The following is a 17513-nucleotide window of genomic DNA, read 5'->3' as shown; positions in this document are numbered from 1 at the left end:
AGCCCGAAAACCGGGTCTGATATTAATTCAATCCAGAGGCAAGGTTGCCCAAGTCCGCGGAGCTCAGGTGAGAAGGGCATTCGTCAGAAAAATCGCAGAGCCCGAAAACCGGGTCTGATATTAATTCAATCCAGAGGCAAGGTTGCCCAAGTCCGCGGAGCTCAGGTGAGAAGGGCATTCGTCAGAAAAATCGCGGAGACCGAAAACCGGGTCTGATATTAATTCAATCCAGAGGGAAGGTTGCCCAAGTCCGCGGAGCTCAGGTGAGAAGGGCATTCGTCAGAAAAATCGCGGAGCCCGAAAAGCGGGTCTGATATTAATTCAATCCAGAGGGAAGGTTGCCCAAGTCCGCGGAGCTCAGGTGAGAAGGGCATTCGTCAGAAAATCGCGGAGCTCGCAGCCGCGCTCTATACCTTCCCCCTTGCCCATCGCAGCGCCCCCTGTTGGGCTTAATCCGGTACTACGATTTGTGGAAGTCTTGCCGATGAGTGGAGACTGTCGCGCGCGCCACCCGATACGTGACTCTAATAAGAACCACCTCTCCGGATGTGTAATAGGAAGCACGTGCCGGGGCCTGGGCCCTTGATTCCCCGAACCCTGTATTCATGGTGGGCGTGGTTAGACAGAAAGCGCGGGCTTGGTACGGTGTGTGCGCCACAAATCCCGGAAGTCCTGGGTCTGCTGGTCCCATTGAGGCAATGGACGGAACTGACGGCAGTGACGAAGACTATCTCCCCGACTCGTCAGAGTTCAGCAGCTCGGATGATAGTGGAGGGGAGGAGATGTCTTTTCACGGCAGGCAGGTTCTGGAAGTGTCCGGGGCTTGCTCCGCGGAGGCTGACCCAAGTCTCCATCCGGCCCGCGCAGTGTCGGTCCAGGTACTTACCCAAAAAGCAGATGGTTCGATTGCATGTAACAAGAAAAATTTCTGCCTGTGGTGCGAGAGGCCATTCTCAAAAATTGCGAGACATGTGCAAGCTGTCCACCACAATGAGCATGAGGTAGCAAGGGCACTCAGCTTTCCGAAGCGCTCCAGGGAAAGGACAGTGCAGCTAGACCTGATTCGCACCTGGGGAAACTTTGCTCATAATGTCGGGTTCTCCGTGAGGGCAGCGGAGTCCTCCTACCGTGCAAGCAGCCGGAAGAAGCAACGGCTCCCCAAGATTTCATGCACTGTGTAAAATGTAAAGGGCTATTCTCCTGGAAGCACCTGTGGCGCCATGTGAAGAGGTGCCCGCTCCACAAAAGTGACAGCCCCAAACCTGGAAGAACCAGGGTGCAGGGTCTCTTCACTTACGCCACACCTCTCCCGAGGGATGTTGGCACCGGCCTCTGGAAGTTGCTGAGCGAAATGAATTACGATGATGTGGTACCGGTAATCAAAGGGGACCGCTGTATTATGCAGTTCGGTCAGCACCTCTACAACCGTCTGGGGTCTGATGTCAGCAAGCATGATTACATCCGTCAGAAGCTCAGAGAGGTGGGGCGGCTTCTGCTGAAGGCGATGAAGGTCACAACATTGCGGTGTATGGAAGATTTCATTTGCCCACCGAATTTCCTGCAAGGGGTGCATGCTGTGAGGAGCCTGGCCAGTTACGATGACCGCACCAATACATATAAAATACCCTCGTTGGCTTTGAAGGTGGGACACAGCTTGCAGAAGATTTCTGCTATGGTGGAGTGTCAGGCACTGATGGAGGGCAGTGCCCTGACAGTGGAGCGTGCCCGAAACTTTCGGAAAATTTATGAGGTGAGGTGGAGCGAGCTCATCTCCACTGCTGCCCTGAAGACACTTCGAGAGATAAAATGGAATGCACCGCTGCTTCGGCCCTTCACTGATGATGTTAAACGCTTGAACCTGTACCTCCTTGACCGTCAGCGAGAGTACATTGATGAGTTGTCCGCCCACCCTTCCAAAAAGCAGTGGTCCATGTTGGCCAAAGTTACCCTCACGCAGCTGATTCTTTTCAACCGCAGGAGAGAAGGTGAGGTTTCCAAGATGCGGCTCTCCTCCTTCGATTTACGGCACACTGCCGATTTGCAGGGTGATGTGGCCCAGGCCCTGTCAGAGCTGGAGAAGGCACTCTGTCATCACTTCTCCCGTATTGAGATTCCTGGGAAAAGAGGCAGGAAAGTCCCTGTCCTGTTATCCCCAAGCATGCAGAAAGTGATGGAGCTCCTCACAGAGAAGCGGACAGAATGTGGTGTGACCCCACACAATATCTACATGTTTGCTAGGCCAACAGCCATGTCCCATTATAGGGGATCCGACTGCATACGTCTCTACGCCCGGGAGTGTGGGGCCAAGCACCCCGAAGCATTATCTTCCACCCGCCTACGGAAGCATGTGGCTACACTTTCTAGGGTCCTCAACCTGAGCGATACAGAGATGGATCAGCTTGCTGATTTCCTTGGACATGATATCCGGGTGCATCGGCATTATAACCGCCTCCCGGAGGGTACCCTACAACTGGCCAAGTTGAGCAAGCTCTTTCTGGCTCTCGAGCAAGGGAGAATGGCTGAATTCCGGGGCCACAATCTGGAAGAGATCTCCATTGATCCAAACGGTAGGTATCACTTGACAGTGTGGCTCCAGGGACTGACTGTCTAAGTGGGCTGGTGTGATCGGTTTCCCTGTCCTTCTCTATCCACAGAGCTGATCCAGGTGGTGAGCGATGACTCTGGGGATGAGCCAGAGAGTCAAGATACCGAGGTTCCCATGGGGCACATGGGAAAAGAAGCCGGCAGCGTGGTGTTGGCGGCGGATGGAGGTGCAGCTAAAGGTGGGTGTGACTGTCCATTCCATTTGAGATGCGTCCATGACTGGTGGTGGCGTTGCGTGGTGACTGACCTTTCCTCTCCCGCACAGGTGACGGAAGGGGTGCCAAGCGCAATCCGTGGACCCCAGCAGAAGTGAAAGCTGTTGAACGTCACATGATTCGGTTCATTCGCTCATTCAAGGTGCCGGGCAAGAATGACTGTGATGCGTGCCTAAGGGCAGAACGACAAGCGCTGAAGGCTCGGAACTGGCTCTCGGTTAAGTTTTACATTAAGAACCGAATTATTGCTGAAATGAGAAAGACCCTTTCCTGAATAAAATGTATCTGCTGCTGAATACATGTTTCCTCTATCTCTGGTTAACCCCAAAAATAAATCAGTTATGTGGGTGTCCTCACGAGGCAGGTATTCCTGAATAGGTCCCCATGAGGTCCAGGGTCCTTCTGGTATTTGATACTGATTTATCGGTCAATTTGGTAAGGCGCAATGTAAATGTGATTCCCTCGGTAGGTGCGGACCCCTGGTCATGCCGCTCGGGTGCAAGGAAAAAGGTGTCCCCATGAGGAAGGTTCCAGACATATGTCCCGATGAGGATAGAAAAACAAGTGTGTGTGTGTGTGTGTGTGTGTAAAAATTAATTTGTTACAGTTTTTAAAAATTCAAAATGATATAAACTTTCACGTATACTATAATGTCATAATCGGTTTTATGATAACAGCATCATTCATTTAAGAATAACCTAAGAAGCAAAAGACATTTCCCAGAATAAAACATAGACAGAAGCGGTAAACAAAATCTGACAGAATTGAGCTTGAGACCAAATATAAATTAAAAATAGTTTTGCATTCATTATTCATAGTTGCAATTCTCCAAGTCTTTCCCCAAGGTTACAAATGAGCATCCTTAATGGTTTGTGATCCTTCTTTTACTTTTCTATTATCGCTGTAATTATGGTCACCTAGCAACAACTGTGCAAAGTAGTGAACAGAAAATGCCCAGTGATGTTTAGAGACGGAACAGGTTTATCATGTTTTAAATCCAAAAACAAATAAAATATTTAGTTTCAAATATGTGCTTTATTTGACATAACCTGTGGAAAAATACTAAAAATGCAAATGCTGAGACAAAAATAAGTTTCCATAAAGAAAATGAAGATATAGTTATTTGATTTTTTTATATCAACTGGTAAGTTGTTTTGCAAATTGTGGATGAAGACTCTACTGCTTCATGATGAAAATGTAATCATGTATTGAATTTGTTTCTAATCTATCTCCGTGTTCTGGAGATTTCCCATTGCATCACCTGAATTTGGAAATAGTCACTTGTTTTATGTTTTTTACTATGCTGCAACAACTTTGTAGATCTGTGCAGTGAGAACTATAGCTGGAACTATAGCTGGGTACACACTGGACTGACTTGTAGGCAGACTTGCGGCCGATCTTGGTTAGCATATACACTTACCGATCAGCCGCTCAGTGTGTCGTCCTGATGTTACAGCTGGACTGGCATTTGCCCACATAGCTTCAACTTCAGTCCCCGCAGCAAGGTCGGGAGGTATATTGACCATGCAATATGTAAATAGCGTCGTTCATAGACATATCAGGGTGCCGTGCAGCATGGTTTTCCCCTGGTTTAGTTACATTCATTTTTTTTCTTTACTTCCAAATCAGAATCAGGCCCATAATGTACATTTTACGGAGTGATATCCTTGGTATGATGCCCATCATCATCATCATCATCATCATCACAGAGCACATTTGCACCAGTCCTGCCCTTGCAGGGGCGTCAGAACGTTTTTAGGCTGGGGGGGGCAAGATATAATCTGAGTTTGGCGCCCCTAGCTTCCCAGCACATTGTGACAGTGGGTGACATGAAAGGGATATGTGTCGGGCATCATTATGATTATTAGCATTACCAGCAACATGGTAAGCATGGGATCTGGTTTGTATCCCAGCAGTCGAAATACTTACGTCGGAATCCCGACACTGCACGGAATGCTGGCGTTGCCATACCGAATAGGATCACAATCCCAGCGCCGGATCCTGGACGTCTGTGTGCTGGGCAACCGGAGAGGTAAACCGGGAGGGAGGGTTAGGTTTAGGCTGCGGGGAGGTTAGGTTTAGGCCGTGGGAAAGGGGGGATTTGGGTTATGCACCCCCAGGGAGGGTTAGGCTCTAAGGGGAAGGGTTAGGCTGCGGGGAGGGAAGGTTAGGCACTAAGGGGGAGGGTTAGGCACTAAAGAGGGGCGGGGGGGTTAGGGTTCGACTGCGGTGAGGGAGGGTTAGGTTTAGGCTGCGAGGATTGGAGGGTTAGGGTGAGGCTGCAGGTAGGGAGGGTTAGGGGGGGTAGAGGGGGAGGGTTAAGACACATAACTCCCAGGTGTCGGATTCTGTGCATGGGGATGCAGCGTTAGGTGTTCTGACAGTGTGCAGGCAGTTGAATAATATAAACTGTACCCTGGCTGGTCTCTATGTCAGCTTGACTGTTCAGCCCCACATACAGTACATAAGTTAGGTAAGCACTGGCTGCTGTCTGGTGTATTGCCAAACTTGCAAAAGCAGGTACCTTGCAGTGGGCGTCCTCTCCCCAGTTTTTGCACTGGGAACGTCATGAAATCAGACGTCACGGTCAGACCCCGGCCAGAAGCCGCAGTGTGTCAGCGCCAGCGGAGGAGGTCAGAGGAGAGAGGAGGGGATGGAAGGAAACAGAAGCCCCGGACTGCCTCATTCCTCTTTGTCATGTCCTGCAGCCGGCTGCATACTTGGAGTACTATAATGAGTCAGTTTGCCTCATTATTAGTACTGCTCATACTACTGCTGTGGGCCCCTTTGTTGCTTTGGGCCCCGGTGCAGTAGTTCTGCTGCTGCACGGCAAGTATCCAACCACAGTGCTCCCAGTGCCAGCGTGAGCAGGGGCAGAGGCGCTGGTATACAGGAGCACCATCAGCGGGAAGCAGATGCCAGGCAGAGAGAGAGGAGGGGAGGCAGATGTTGTGCAGAGAGAGAGGGGAAAAGATGATGGGCCGCGAGAGGGGGGCAGATGCTGGGTAGAAAGAGGGGGGACAGATGCTGCGGAGAGGGGGGCAGATGATGGGCAGAGAGAAGGGGGGACAAATGCTGCGGAGAGGGGGCCAGATGATGGGCAGAGAGATGGGGGAAACAGATGCTGCGGAGAGGGGGCCAGATGATGGGCAGAGAGATGGAGGGGACAGATGCTGCGGAGAGGGGGCCAGATGATGGGCAGAGAGATGGGGGGGACAGATGCTGCGGAGAGGGGGCCAGATGATGGGCAGGGAGAGGGGGGACAGATGCTGCGGAGAGGGGGCCAGATGGGCAGAGAGAGGGGAGGCAGATGCTGGTCAGAGGGAAGGGGGATAGATGCTGCGGAGAGGGGGGCAAATGCTGGTCAGAGAGAGGGGGGACAGATGCTGCAGAGAGGGGAGCAGATGCTGGGCAGAGAGAGGGGGGTACAGATGCTGCGGAGAAGGGGGCAGATGATGGGCAGAAAGAGGGGGAGCAGATGCTGGTCAGAGAGAGGGGGGACAGATGCTGCGGAGAGGGGGGGCAGATGATGGGCAGAAAGAGGGGGAGCAGATGCTCGGCAGAGAGAAGGGGGGACAGATGCTGCAGAGAGGGGGACAAATGATGGGCAGAGGGGGGGGGCAGATGCTGCGGAGAGGGGGGCAGATGATGGGCAGGGAGAGGGGTGGCAGATGCTTGACAGAAAGAAAACCATGTAGCAATCAGAGAGAGAGAGAGAGAGAGAGAGAGAGAGAGAGACAGCAGCTGTATAGAAAGGGTGGCAGAGACAGGCAGGAGCAATGGAGACAGAGGAGTCAAGTTGAATACATTACTCACATTTAGACAAGGGCCATGCTGGGAGATCCTCCGTGTTCCAGGGGTCAGAGGAGCATGTAACAGCTCCTCCAATCAGGGGCTCTTCTAATCAGCATGTGCCGAGCTCCTCCAATCACTGCTCGGCACATGTTCTTCTGACCCTATTGCTGATACCAGGGAGGGGAGGAGACGAGAGGCACCGCAGTGAGTTGCAGGGACTTCCCCTGCTGCTGCTCTCACAGTGAGTACGCTCTAACCCCTCCTCCCATCCCTGTGCTGCCAGCGCTGCTGCCTGTCATGCAGCGTGACAGGGGCAGCCGGCAGCAGCAGAGTAGCAAAGCACGGAGAGCGCCTCCCTGCTTTGCAGACTCTGAGCGGGTAGCGCCGGACCTGGGCGCCTCTCTCATGTTTGGGGGGAGCGAGCTGCCCCCTTGCCCCCCCTATTCCGACGCCCCTGTCAGCTCTTGCTGCAAAGATATGTCTCAAAAACAGGATATTTACATTCAGCTCAACCCTGTTTATCCCACAGTTTCATTGACATACTCTCACTGAAGACTGCCCATGTGGTGACACCCCGTCAGTAAGTGGTAATGCAACTGCTATGCATACAGTACCACTCTATCAGACTTCTCTTTTTCAATCAAAATAAGAAAATGTACAGTATATTAATGTAATAATAATGGCCCTCATTCCGAGTTGTTTGCTCGCTAGCTGCTTTTTGCAGCAGTGCACACGCTAAGCCGCCGCCTACTGGGAGTGAATTTTCGCTTAGCAAAATTGCGAACGAAAGATTCTCAAAATTGCGAATAGAAATTTCTAAGCAGTTTCTGAGTAGCTCGACACTTACTCTTCCACTGCGATCAGTTCAGTCAGTTTCGTTCCTGGTTTGACGTCACAAACACACCCAGCGTTCACCCAGACACTCCCCCGTTTCTCCAGCCACTCCCGCGTTTTTCCCAGAAACGGCAGCGTTTTTTCACACACACCCATAAAACGGCCAGTTTCCGCCCAGAAACACCCACTTCCTGTCAATCACACTCCGATCACCAGAACGAAGAAAAAACCTCGTAATGCCGTGAGTAAAATACCAAACTTCTTAGCAAATTTACTTGGCGCAGCCGCAGTGCGAACATTGCGCATGCGCAGTTTGCGGAAAATCGCTGCGATGCGATGAAAAAGAACGAGCGAACAACTCGGAATGAGGGCCAATAATAATAATAATAATAATAATATATTTCTTTTAAATGAGAAAGTGCATACAGTGTCTGTGTCTAATTAGTGTTGTGCTGCAGTGTTTTCTCTGTAATGCTACTTGTTTCAGTAGAGTATGTCTAACCCACACCAAAAAAATTACGTTCTACTCAATGGAAATGTATTGTAAATTAGATGACATGCAGTTAACAATATATGGATTGCCGCATCCATTTTGCTTAAACCAGAGTTTCCCATATTGCACCATCCCTTCAGTCCAGATGGTTAAATCAAATTGACTAAGGTACTGCTTAAGTGACGGGTACTCAGTCATGGATATCCTTAAATCCTGGACTGTAATGGCGGAGCTTGGGAAACTCTGGCTTAAATACTGCAACAACTCTCTGTTATCGCAGATAAATATGTAGATTAAACACATTCATAAACACAACTAGGGCCCTCATTCCGAGTTGATCGGTCGCAAGGCGAATTTAGCAGAGTTACACACGCTAAGCCGCCGCCTACTGGGAGTGTATCTTAGCATCTTAAAATTGCGACCGATGTATTCGCAATATTGCGATCACAAACTACTTAGCAGTTTTAGAGTAGCTCCAGACTTACTCTACCTGTGCGATCAGTTCAGTGCTTGTCGTTCCTGGTTTGACGTCACAAACACACCCAGCGTTCGCCCAACCACTCCCCCGTTTCTCCGGCCACTCCTGCGTTTTTTCCGGAAACTGTAGCGTTTTCAGCCACACGCCCATAAAACGGCCTGTTTCCGCCCAGTAACACCCATTTCCTGTCAATCACATTACGATCGCCGGAGCGATGAAAAAGCCGTGAGTAAAAATACTATCTTCATAGCAAAGATACTTGGCGCAGTCGCAGTGCGAATATTGCGCATGCGCACTAAGCGGAATTTCACTGCGATGCGATGAAAAATACTGAGCGAACGACTCGGAATGAGGGCCTAAATTCATATATATTACTATACATTGTAGTTTATAAATCTACTTGTGCTGTAACACATAATAAAATTGTAAATGGCAGTCTGTACTTTGCCTAAGGCATCATAAGATGACTAGCAATGTTTGCAGATCATATTTTCATAAAGTCATCTCCTTCATTAAAGTTTATAAGAATATTACTATGGCAGCCCGTGTACAATGTGCAAGTCCCCAATAAAACTAGCTGACATTGGATTGATTGGATGTTCCATCTTTCCAGACGGCAAGCAGTTTCGTATTCATTGAAACATTTACACTAAATAGCATATGTTAATTATTTTCATTGGAATAGAAAGTGTAAAGTATTTGGAGTACACTGTTTGGCGGGTTATGCTAAAACTCTTATTATACAAAATGAATGCCTTTAACAATTTTCCATAGCCAGGTAACAGAAACAAGAAACAGCATTCCTAGGAATTACAGAGCATTCTTAACTTTGCTTTGTTTGCAGTTCCATTTCTAGAAATCACAAAAGGAATGAACTGTGTAATGATTAAGTGGATGCCAGAAGTTTGGTTATCTGTCCAGTCAGGGTCGGACTGGCCCACTGGGGCACAGGGGAAACCCCCGGTGGGCCCTACTGCCTGGGGCCCCACCTTCTCCTCTAGGAAGCAGGTTCCAGACTGTGCACTTGAATTATACATATGCTATCTAATACTGCACAGGACTAGGGTGTATTTTCTACAATGCATTGCTGTTATTAATCTGATACATTATCATGCAGGCACAAGTGGTACATACTATATACTGTATATTTAGCAAGTGATCCAGACCATGCACTTTCTAATGGTTAGCCAAGCCTCTGTGGCAGCTGCCATACTCCCTCTGGAACTGGCCACACGAGTAAACATGGGCCCTTACCTCTACATTATCTCGGTGGGCTCATCATGCCCCAGTCCAACACTGTGTCCAGTCATTGAAGCAAAGCTTGTGTAATCAGGCAGTGATAGTTTCTCCTATACAGTATAAAAAAATTCTTGTTCAAACTGATGCCTCTTCTACTGGGCTATGGACAGTTTTCTCACAATCAAGTAATAGGTAATAACATAAAATGTATTTCAGTAGAAAAAATAACTAAATGGCAACGGAAAGAAACATCCAGTTATAGACAAAGAGACAAAGTGTCTCTTATATCATATATTGGCTAATGGAAAGACAATTTAAATTCAAAGACCATACCTTGCTTAGGAGGAGATTTATCAAAGTTTGGAGAGAGATAAAGTACCAACCAATCAGTACATCCTATAAAATAACAGTTAGGCTGGATTCATACTATGCTGATGGACTGCTGACATACTGTAGCATAGGCATTCACACTTACCAACTGGCCACTTGATATGTCTCTGCAGACATTACAACTGGGAGGGCATATGAATTTGCCTGCCCAGTTGTGATGTGAGCCTCTGCAGCCAGTGTACGGGTGGTTGGCGGGTCGCCCATATACACAGCCAGACATGCTGATATATCTGCAATATACAGTATATCGATATCAGCTGTGCTGCAGGGCTGACGCGATATATCTGTGAACAACGTAATTCACAATAATATCAGATGTACGCACCTGCCGATGACCCACAGATATACAGCCTGTTCAATGGAGCTACTATGGGGCCCAGAGCTGTCACAGTTACATGTGTTATATATAGGGGTGTAGCTACCATAGGTAATGTGACTGCCTACCAGTGCAATGCCTCACCTACTGGTGTGATCTCCACCTCCTGTGACACGATCCTCCTGCTGGTGCTGTGACTGCCTACTGCCTACCAGTGCAATGCCTGACCAACTGGTGTGATCTCCACCTCCTGTGACACGATCCTCCTGTTGATGCTGTGACTGCCTACCAGTTCAATGCCCCACCTACTGGTGTGATCTCAACCTCCTGTGACAAGATCCTCCTGTTGGTACTGTGACTGCCTACCAGTACAATGCCCCACCTACTGGTGTGATCTCCACCTCCTGCGACAGGATCCTCCTGCTGGTGCTGTGACTGCCTACCAGTGCAATGCCTCACTCACCTGTGTGATCTCCACCTCCTGTGATACGATCCTACTGCTGGTGCTGTGACTGTCTTCCATGCTGCATTATCCTTACTTACTACCACTGTGGGTAATGCTAACAGTTTGCTTAAGCCCAATTTGTGTTGGGCCCGCTTATAGCTGACTTACTCGAACCTACATGAGGCCACTTTTCATATATTTCCAGGGCCACTTTATGTTCCCATTCCGCCCCTGTCTGGCATGGAAGAAATGTGAATGATAAATCAATGTAAATGTACCAGGAGGTATTGACAAGACTTTATAACATTATCTTATACAGTGAATTTCTTACCCTGTTTCCAAGACAAATAATTCATTTAACTTGTTAATTAAGTGAATGGAAGACATGATATTTTCTGGAGATGTATCAAGCCGTGGAGAGAGATAAAGTTGAGTATTTGCCCAAATCAAATGAAGCTTCTACCTACAGGTATTATTTCATGTACTGTGCTAGGTAAGTGACAGAAGATGATTGGGTGGTTTGGACATCTGCACTTTATCTCTCTCCAATGCTTGATACATCTCCCCAAGAGTGCTGTATATAAAATATATGTCTGGCTGCTATACAGCAGGCCAGGAGCACCAGCAGGACAGTAGAGTAACAGTCATATCAGTAATAATTTGCGAACCCTGAGAAATTAGCATTCAGTAATGACGAGAGACTCAGTCAATGACTACATAAAACATTTTTTAGTTTATGTTAAAATATAAAAAGTTTATTAAGTGGAATATTTAATAAATAATATTGCGAGACATCTCCAAAAACAGTCGGTTTTGGGGGCTGCCCACAAATATTAACCAGCCCCTGAATGTATGTATTGGACACTACAATGGATATTTGAGATATCTATTGCATTTCTCCTATTTTGAACACAAAAGCAGCCACCAAAAGCTTCTACGGCAGATGGTAAACTGTGAAACTCACCAAGCTCCAGATTGCAAAGCATTTCTGAGCTTGGTCCGGCAGCTAATGCCATTTCTAAATGGCTTTTGAAGCCTGTGGGCTACATTATGCAATAATTCCGAGGAGAAGGATCCTTGGGATCCCTCTGCATTACTGTCTGCTCTCACATACGCAGTCTGATGATTGCACATGTGAACTAGCGCAGCCGGGGTCTAAACCCAGAAGTAAATTGATCGCATTAGCAATTGTTTTACTTCTTATACATTGCAGGGACAGGCATGAGATTGGTACTCATTATGGCATAAAAGCTACACCTCTGGACTCACGAAGAGTCATCCTTTAGCACTCAGGAAAGGAAAACCCCCTTGGGGGGAAACCTCTGGGGAACCATGGCCTCAGGATTGCCCTTCCCTCTGGGCATTAAGAAGTGTACTAATAGAAGGGTTAGTATGCTATCCCAGCGCATGGAATCCCGGTGGTTGTCATACCGATAAAGGGATCCCAGTACAGAAAAGACCAACAGTGGTGTTCTCCCGTCTCCCCACCCCCCTAACCCTGCCTGTCCGCAGTCTAACGCTAACCTCCCCCCTTAGTGCCTAACCCTCCCGTGGAGGTGCCTAATCCTAACCTCCATCCCTGCTTCCTAAACCTAACCCTCCCTTCCCCACAGCCTAACCACTCCTGGGGGTGCCTAACCCATCCTACCCACAGCCTAACCCTATTCTCCCCCCACCCGCAGCCTAATCCTAACCCCCTGCCTGATGCCTAAACCTAACCCCCCGCCTGATGCCTAAACCTAACCCTCCCTCCCCCGCAGCCTAACGACCCCCGGGGGTCCCTAAACCTAACCCATCCTGCCTGCAGCCTAACCCTATCCTCCCCCCACCCGCAGCCTAACCCTAACCCCTCCGCCTGATGCCTAACCCCCTCCCTCTCCCCACCCCCCTAACCCTACCTGTATGAAGCCTAACCTCCTCCCTTTTTTTGCCTAACCCTCCCGCAGACGTGCCTAATCCTAACCTCCGTCCCTACTGCCTAAACATAACCCTCCCTCTCCCGCAGCCTAACCACCCCCTCTCCATCCCTGCTGCCTAAACCTAACCCTCCCTCCCTCGCAGCCTAACCACTCCCGGGGGTGCCTAACCCACCCTACTCGCAGCCTAACACTAACCTCCCCCCACACAAAGCCTAAACCTAACCCAGTGCCTTATACCTAAACCTAACCCCCTGCCTGATGCCTAAACCTAACCTTCACTCCCCCGCAGCCTAACCACCCCCAGGGGTGCCTAACCCTAACCCACCCTACCTGCAGCCTAACCCTAACCTCCACCCACCCACAGCCCAATCTTACCCACCCGCCTGACACCTAAACCTAATCCCCCGCCTAAACCTAACCCTCCCTCCCCCGCATCCTAACAACCCCCGGGGTGCCTAACCTTAAGCACCCCCCCAACCGCGACCTGAACTTAACCTCCCTGCCTAATGCCTAAACCTAACCCTCCCACCTAAATGCCTAAACCGAACCCTCCCTCCCCGCAGCCTAACCACCGCCCTCCCCCCGTGCCTTATGCCTAAACCTAACCCCCCTTGCCTAACCCTAAAACTATGATCGCGGGGATACGGGCGTCGGTATCCTTGCCCATTCGGAGTTCCAACGTCGGGATTCTGAAGAGTGTCGGGATCCCAGTGTCAGAATTCTGACCTCCGTAAGCTCGACAGCCGGCATCTTTACCGCATCTCCTAATAGGTAATTCATATGTCCCAACATTTGGAGCATGTGTCCGCAGCTCTCCTCCCAGGAAAGCTATTCAGGGATCACCCACTGTGTGTAGACGAAGAGGATGAAATGAAAAATCATTGTTAGTGGATGAACAAGCAGAGAGACAAACTGCAAACAGTGGTGTGGTTGTGTAGAGAGAAAAATCTCTCTATGTAATATGTTGCTCTAACTACTGAGGACATGGAAAATACCTAAAATAAGGACAATTATCCCAAAGGGCCCATTGTTTTTATACAATACACACATTGGGGGGATAAGTTCTCTCTTATAGTAATAAGTGGGTACCTTCAGAAAAGAAATTTGACCAGTAAATAATAAAAGCTATAAATTGCTAACATTTAGGGGTCAATCCAATTAGGTACGAGTTACCATTGCTGCAACGTTTCAACAGCATCCAAACGCACACCCTTCGTGGCCAGATTCAGCCTATGGGGCTACCGGAAAGTGCGGCTGTTGTAAGACAAACTCGCACCAAATTAAACTGACCCCTTAGTTGTTAAATGTGATAAAATAGTAAAATATAATGGTGTAATTGTGGGCCTGATTCAGTTGTGGTTGTTGAAGTGATCGCTGCTGCAATCTTGCCATTCACAATTGCATCGTGAGTCTGAGCAGTCGTAGGCTGAACAAGTCTCCTAGACACAGGGGGCTCTCCAGCAGCAACACAGGTCGCAATGGGTAATTTATGCACGCACATGGAACGGCGTTTGAATGGACCTGACATGCCTGTATACAATTAGCCACCCCCGTTACCACCTCAAATGCTGACTTCCTGTCAATCACTTTGCAATGGGATCCTCTATGTGAGGTTGATTTCATTTTGTGCGCAGTGCAGCTTACACGTATGCACAGTGAAAAAGCATTGAGTCACTTGGTGCAACAGCAGCTCTGCGTCCGCATCTGAATCAGGCCCCCCGAGCGGTAAGGAGAAGGACTCTAGGGAAAGGACTATGTCACCGTTTATTATATGTAAAGATAGGGAAACAGTCACTTGTTACAGCTCCAATTCACATCATTTATATCATTCTGTACCATTTCATCATCTGGTTATTCTATGGGGGAGATGTATTAAGCCATGCAGAGTGATAAAGTGGAGAGAGGTAAAGTACCAGCCAATCAGCTCCTACCTGCCATGTTGCAGGCTGTGTTTGAAAAATGACAACTAGGAGCTGATTGGTTGTTCATTTATCTCTCTCCACTTTATCACTCTCCCATGCTTTGTACACCTGCCCCCAGTTCATTGATATACTGTAAATGGCAGCCATTTCACTATCTGCCCCGATCTGTATTGTTCTTCCCCCGATCTGTATGTTCTGTGTCATGCTCTCCCCACCCTTCCTGTTTTTCTGTATTACAGTATGTTCTACATCTCGCAACCCCCAAAAGTGTATGTCCTTCCTCTATATGTCCTATAGAGTACGCCACAATTTCTATGTTTTTGTATTGTGCCCCCACACCATCTGTATGTGCTATACCAAGTTGCCCCCTTCTGCATGTTTTGTATTGTCCGTTCTCCCCCACCATAGACCCTATGTTTTGTACTGTGCTCTCAATACCCCCCACCACACACACAATTACACAAGTATGGTAACTTACCTCCTGCATGTTATACTCCAGTCACTAATTCCTCTGCGACCCCTCCCGTCGTCTTCAACTGACACTTTGCAGATCTCTTTGCCGGTCACCCGACACTCTGCAAATCTCTTTGCCAGAACTTTGCCACATGATGATCTAAATAACCAGAATTTCCTGGTCAGACATATTATGTATATAATTATACTACAGGTTGAGTATCCCATATCCAAATATTCCGAAATACGGACTTTTTTGAGTGAGAGTGAGATAGTGAAACCTTTGTTTTTTGATGGCTCAAGGTACACAAACTTTGTTTAATACACAAAGTTATTAAAAATATTGTATTAAATGACCTGCAGGCTGTGTGTATAAGGTGTATATGAAACATAAATGAATTGTGTGAATGTAGACACACTTTGTTTAATGCACAAAGTTATAAAAAAATATTGGCTAAAATGACCTTCAGGCTGTGTGTATAAGGTGTATATGAAACATAAATGCATTCTGTGCTTAGATTTAGGTCCAATCACCATGATATCTCATTATGGTATGCAATTGTTCCAAAATACGGAAAAATCCCATATCCAAAATACCTCTGGTCCCAAGCATTTTGGATAAGGGAGACTCAACCTGTACTACATTTTGTTACGTACTTTCATTTTTATTAATTTGCAATTTATCTATTTTATTGACTTTTTATCAAAAACCCAAGATTCTTTCTCATAGAGACCCAAGTTATCTGCTCCAGGTTTTATCTTCCCTAGTGCTAGGACCATGTTAGTATCATACACTGGGCTTAATTCAGACCTGATCACAGCAGCAAATTTGTTCTCTAATGGACAAAACCATGGGGTTCATTCCAAGTTGTTCGCTCGTTGCCGATTTTCGCTATGCTGCGATTTGTTGCTAACTGCGCATGCGCATGGTACGCAGAGCGCATGCGCTTAGTTATTTAACAAAAAACTTAGCTGTTTTGCTGTGGCTTCTGCGGCGCTTTTCAGTCGCACTGGTGTTCGGTAAATGATTGACAGGAAAGGGGCATTTCTGGGTGGCAACTCAGCGTTTTCCCGGTGTTTGCAAAAAAACGCAGGCGTGTCAGGAAAAAACGCGGGAGTGTCTGGAGAAACGGGGGAGTGGCTGGCCGAACGCAGGGCGTGTTTGTGACGTCAAACCAGGAACTAAACTGAGCTGATCGCAATGCGTGAGTAGGTCCGGAGCTACTCAGAAACTGCAAAGAATTATTTAGTAGCAATTCTGCTAATCTTTCGTTCGCAATTCTGCTATGCTAAGATACACTCCCAGAGGGCGGCGGCCTAGCATGTGCAATGCTGCTAAAAGCAGCTAGCGAACGAACAACTCGGAATGAGGGCCCATGTGCACTGCAGGTGGGGCAGATGTAAAATGTACAGAGAGAGTATGGTAACTTACCTCCTGCATGTTATACTCCAGTCATTGCTACCTCTGCGACCCCTCCCGTCACCTTCAACTGACACTTTGCAGATCTCTTTGCCGGTCACCCGACACTCTGCAAATCTCTTTGCCAGATGATCTAAAAAACACAAAAAAATTATCATTAAGCATAGTACTAGTTTAAGTATAATAAAATGTCCATGAGTCAACCAGTTTCCCAATTTTCCTTAAACCAAACAAGATACTTTTAAAGTTATCAATATCCCATTTATCTAGTTTATTAACTTTTTCATCCCAAAGACACAATCCTGCCTCATAGAGACCTAGGTTATCTGCATCCCCTGTATGTGTGCTTATCCTCCATACTGCCCTCTTTATTCCTGTAAAGCTACATTTTTATTCTTAAATATGTAATTCCTTCTTGCACTTCTCCTATTTATGTATCCTTGTACCTGTATTCCCTGTTTTGTCTATCTTGTCTTGCCTTTCAGCTGACTATACTGCACTCTGTCTTCCTTACCCCTCTCCATCATACCCTGCTATGTAGAACTCACCTCCTCCTACCTGTCTTCCTGCATGGAAACTGAAAACGTCAGCAGCTGTAGATAGAATGTTACAGGAAGAAGCATTGTGATGTCACGGGCAAGTGATGTCACAATCTAGGTGTGATGTCACAGTAACCAGCAGCAAAGCTACAGAGTTACAGCTATCTTACATACACATTTTCTACATCAATTACAACTGGATATACATGAGTTTCTAGTTTAAAAAAATGAGACTAGTGTAGAAAATGAAGTATAAGGCAATGTTGTACAGAGTGCCTCAATGTATAGGTAAAGGGAAAATATAAGTGACAGGAATTTCTGGACTAAATCACCACTTATATTTTATAAGGAAATAAAGTTCTTTATCTAAGAGGCTGAATTAATCATGTTCCGTTATATGTGTGTGTGTGTGTGTGTGTGTGTGTGTGTACTGTGTATGTATATATATATA

The 17513-nt window shown here is 47.5% G+C and overlaps 1 long non-coding RNA gene across 1 annotated transcript; it reads right to left on the bottom strand.

The window, feature by feature from the left end:
• Positions 1 to 13354: 13354 nt before the first annotated feature.
• LOC134987849 (uncharacterized) lies at positions 13355 to 16636 on the bottom strand. Its single transcript, XR_010193445.1, has 3 exons — positions 16536 to 16636; positions 15129 to 15263; positions 13355 to 13574 (listed from the first exon to the last, which is right to left on the bottom strand). It is a non-coding gene; the product is annotated as an uncharacterized LOC134987849 (long non-coding RNA).
• Positions 16637 to 17513: the final 877 nt, after the last annotated feature.

The sequence above is a fragment of the Pseudophryne corroboree genome, chromosome 1, assembly GCF_028390025.1.
Source record: "Pseudophryne corroboree isolate aPseCor3 chromosome 1, aPseCor3.hap2, whole genome shotgun sequence".
In the NCBI taxonomy this organism is placed as follows: domain Eukaryota; kingdom Metazoa; phylum Chordata; class Amphibia; order Anura; family Myobatrachidae; genus Pseudophryne; species Pseudophryne corroboree.
This window is presented reverse-complemented; position numbering and strand designations above follow the sequence as displayed.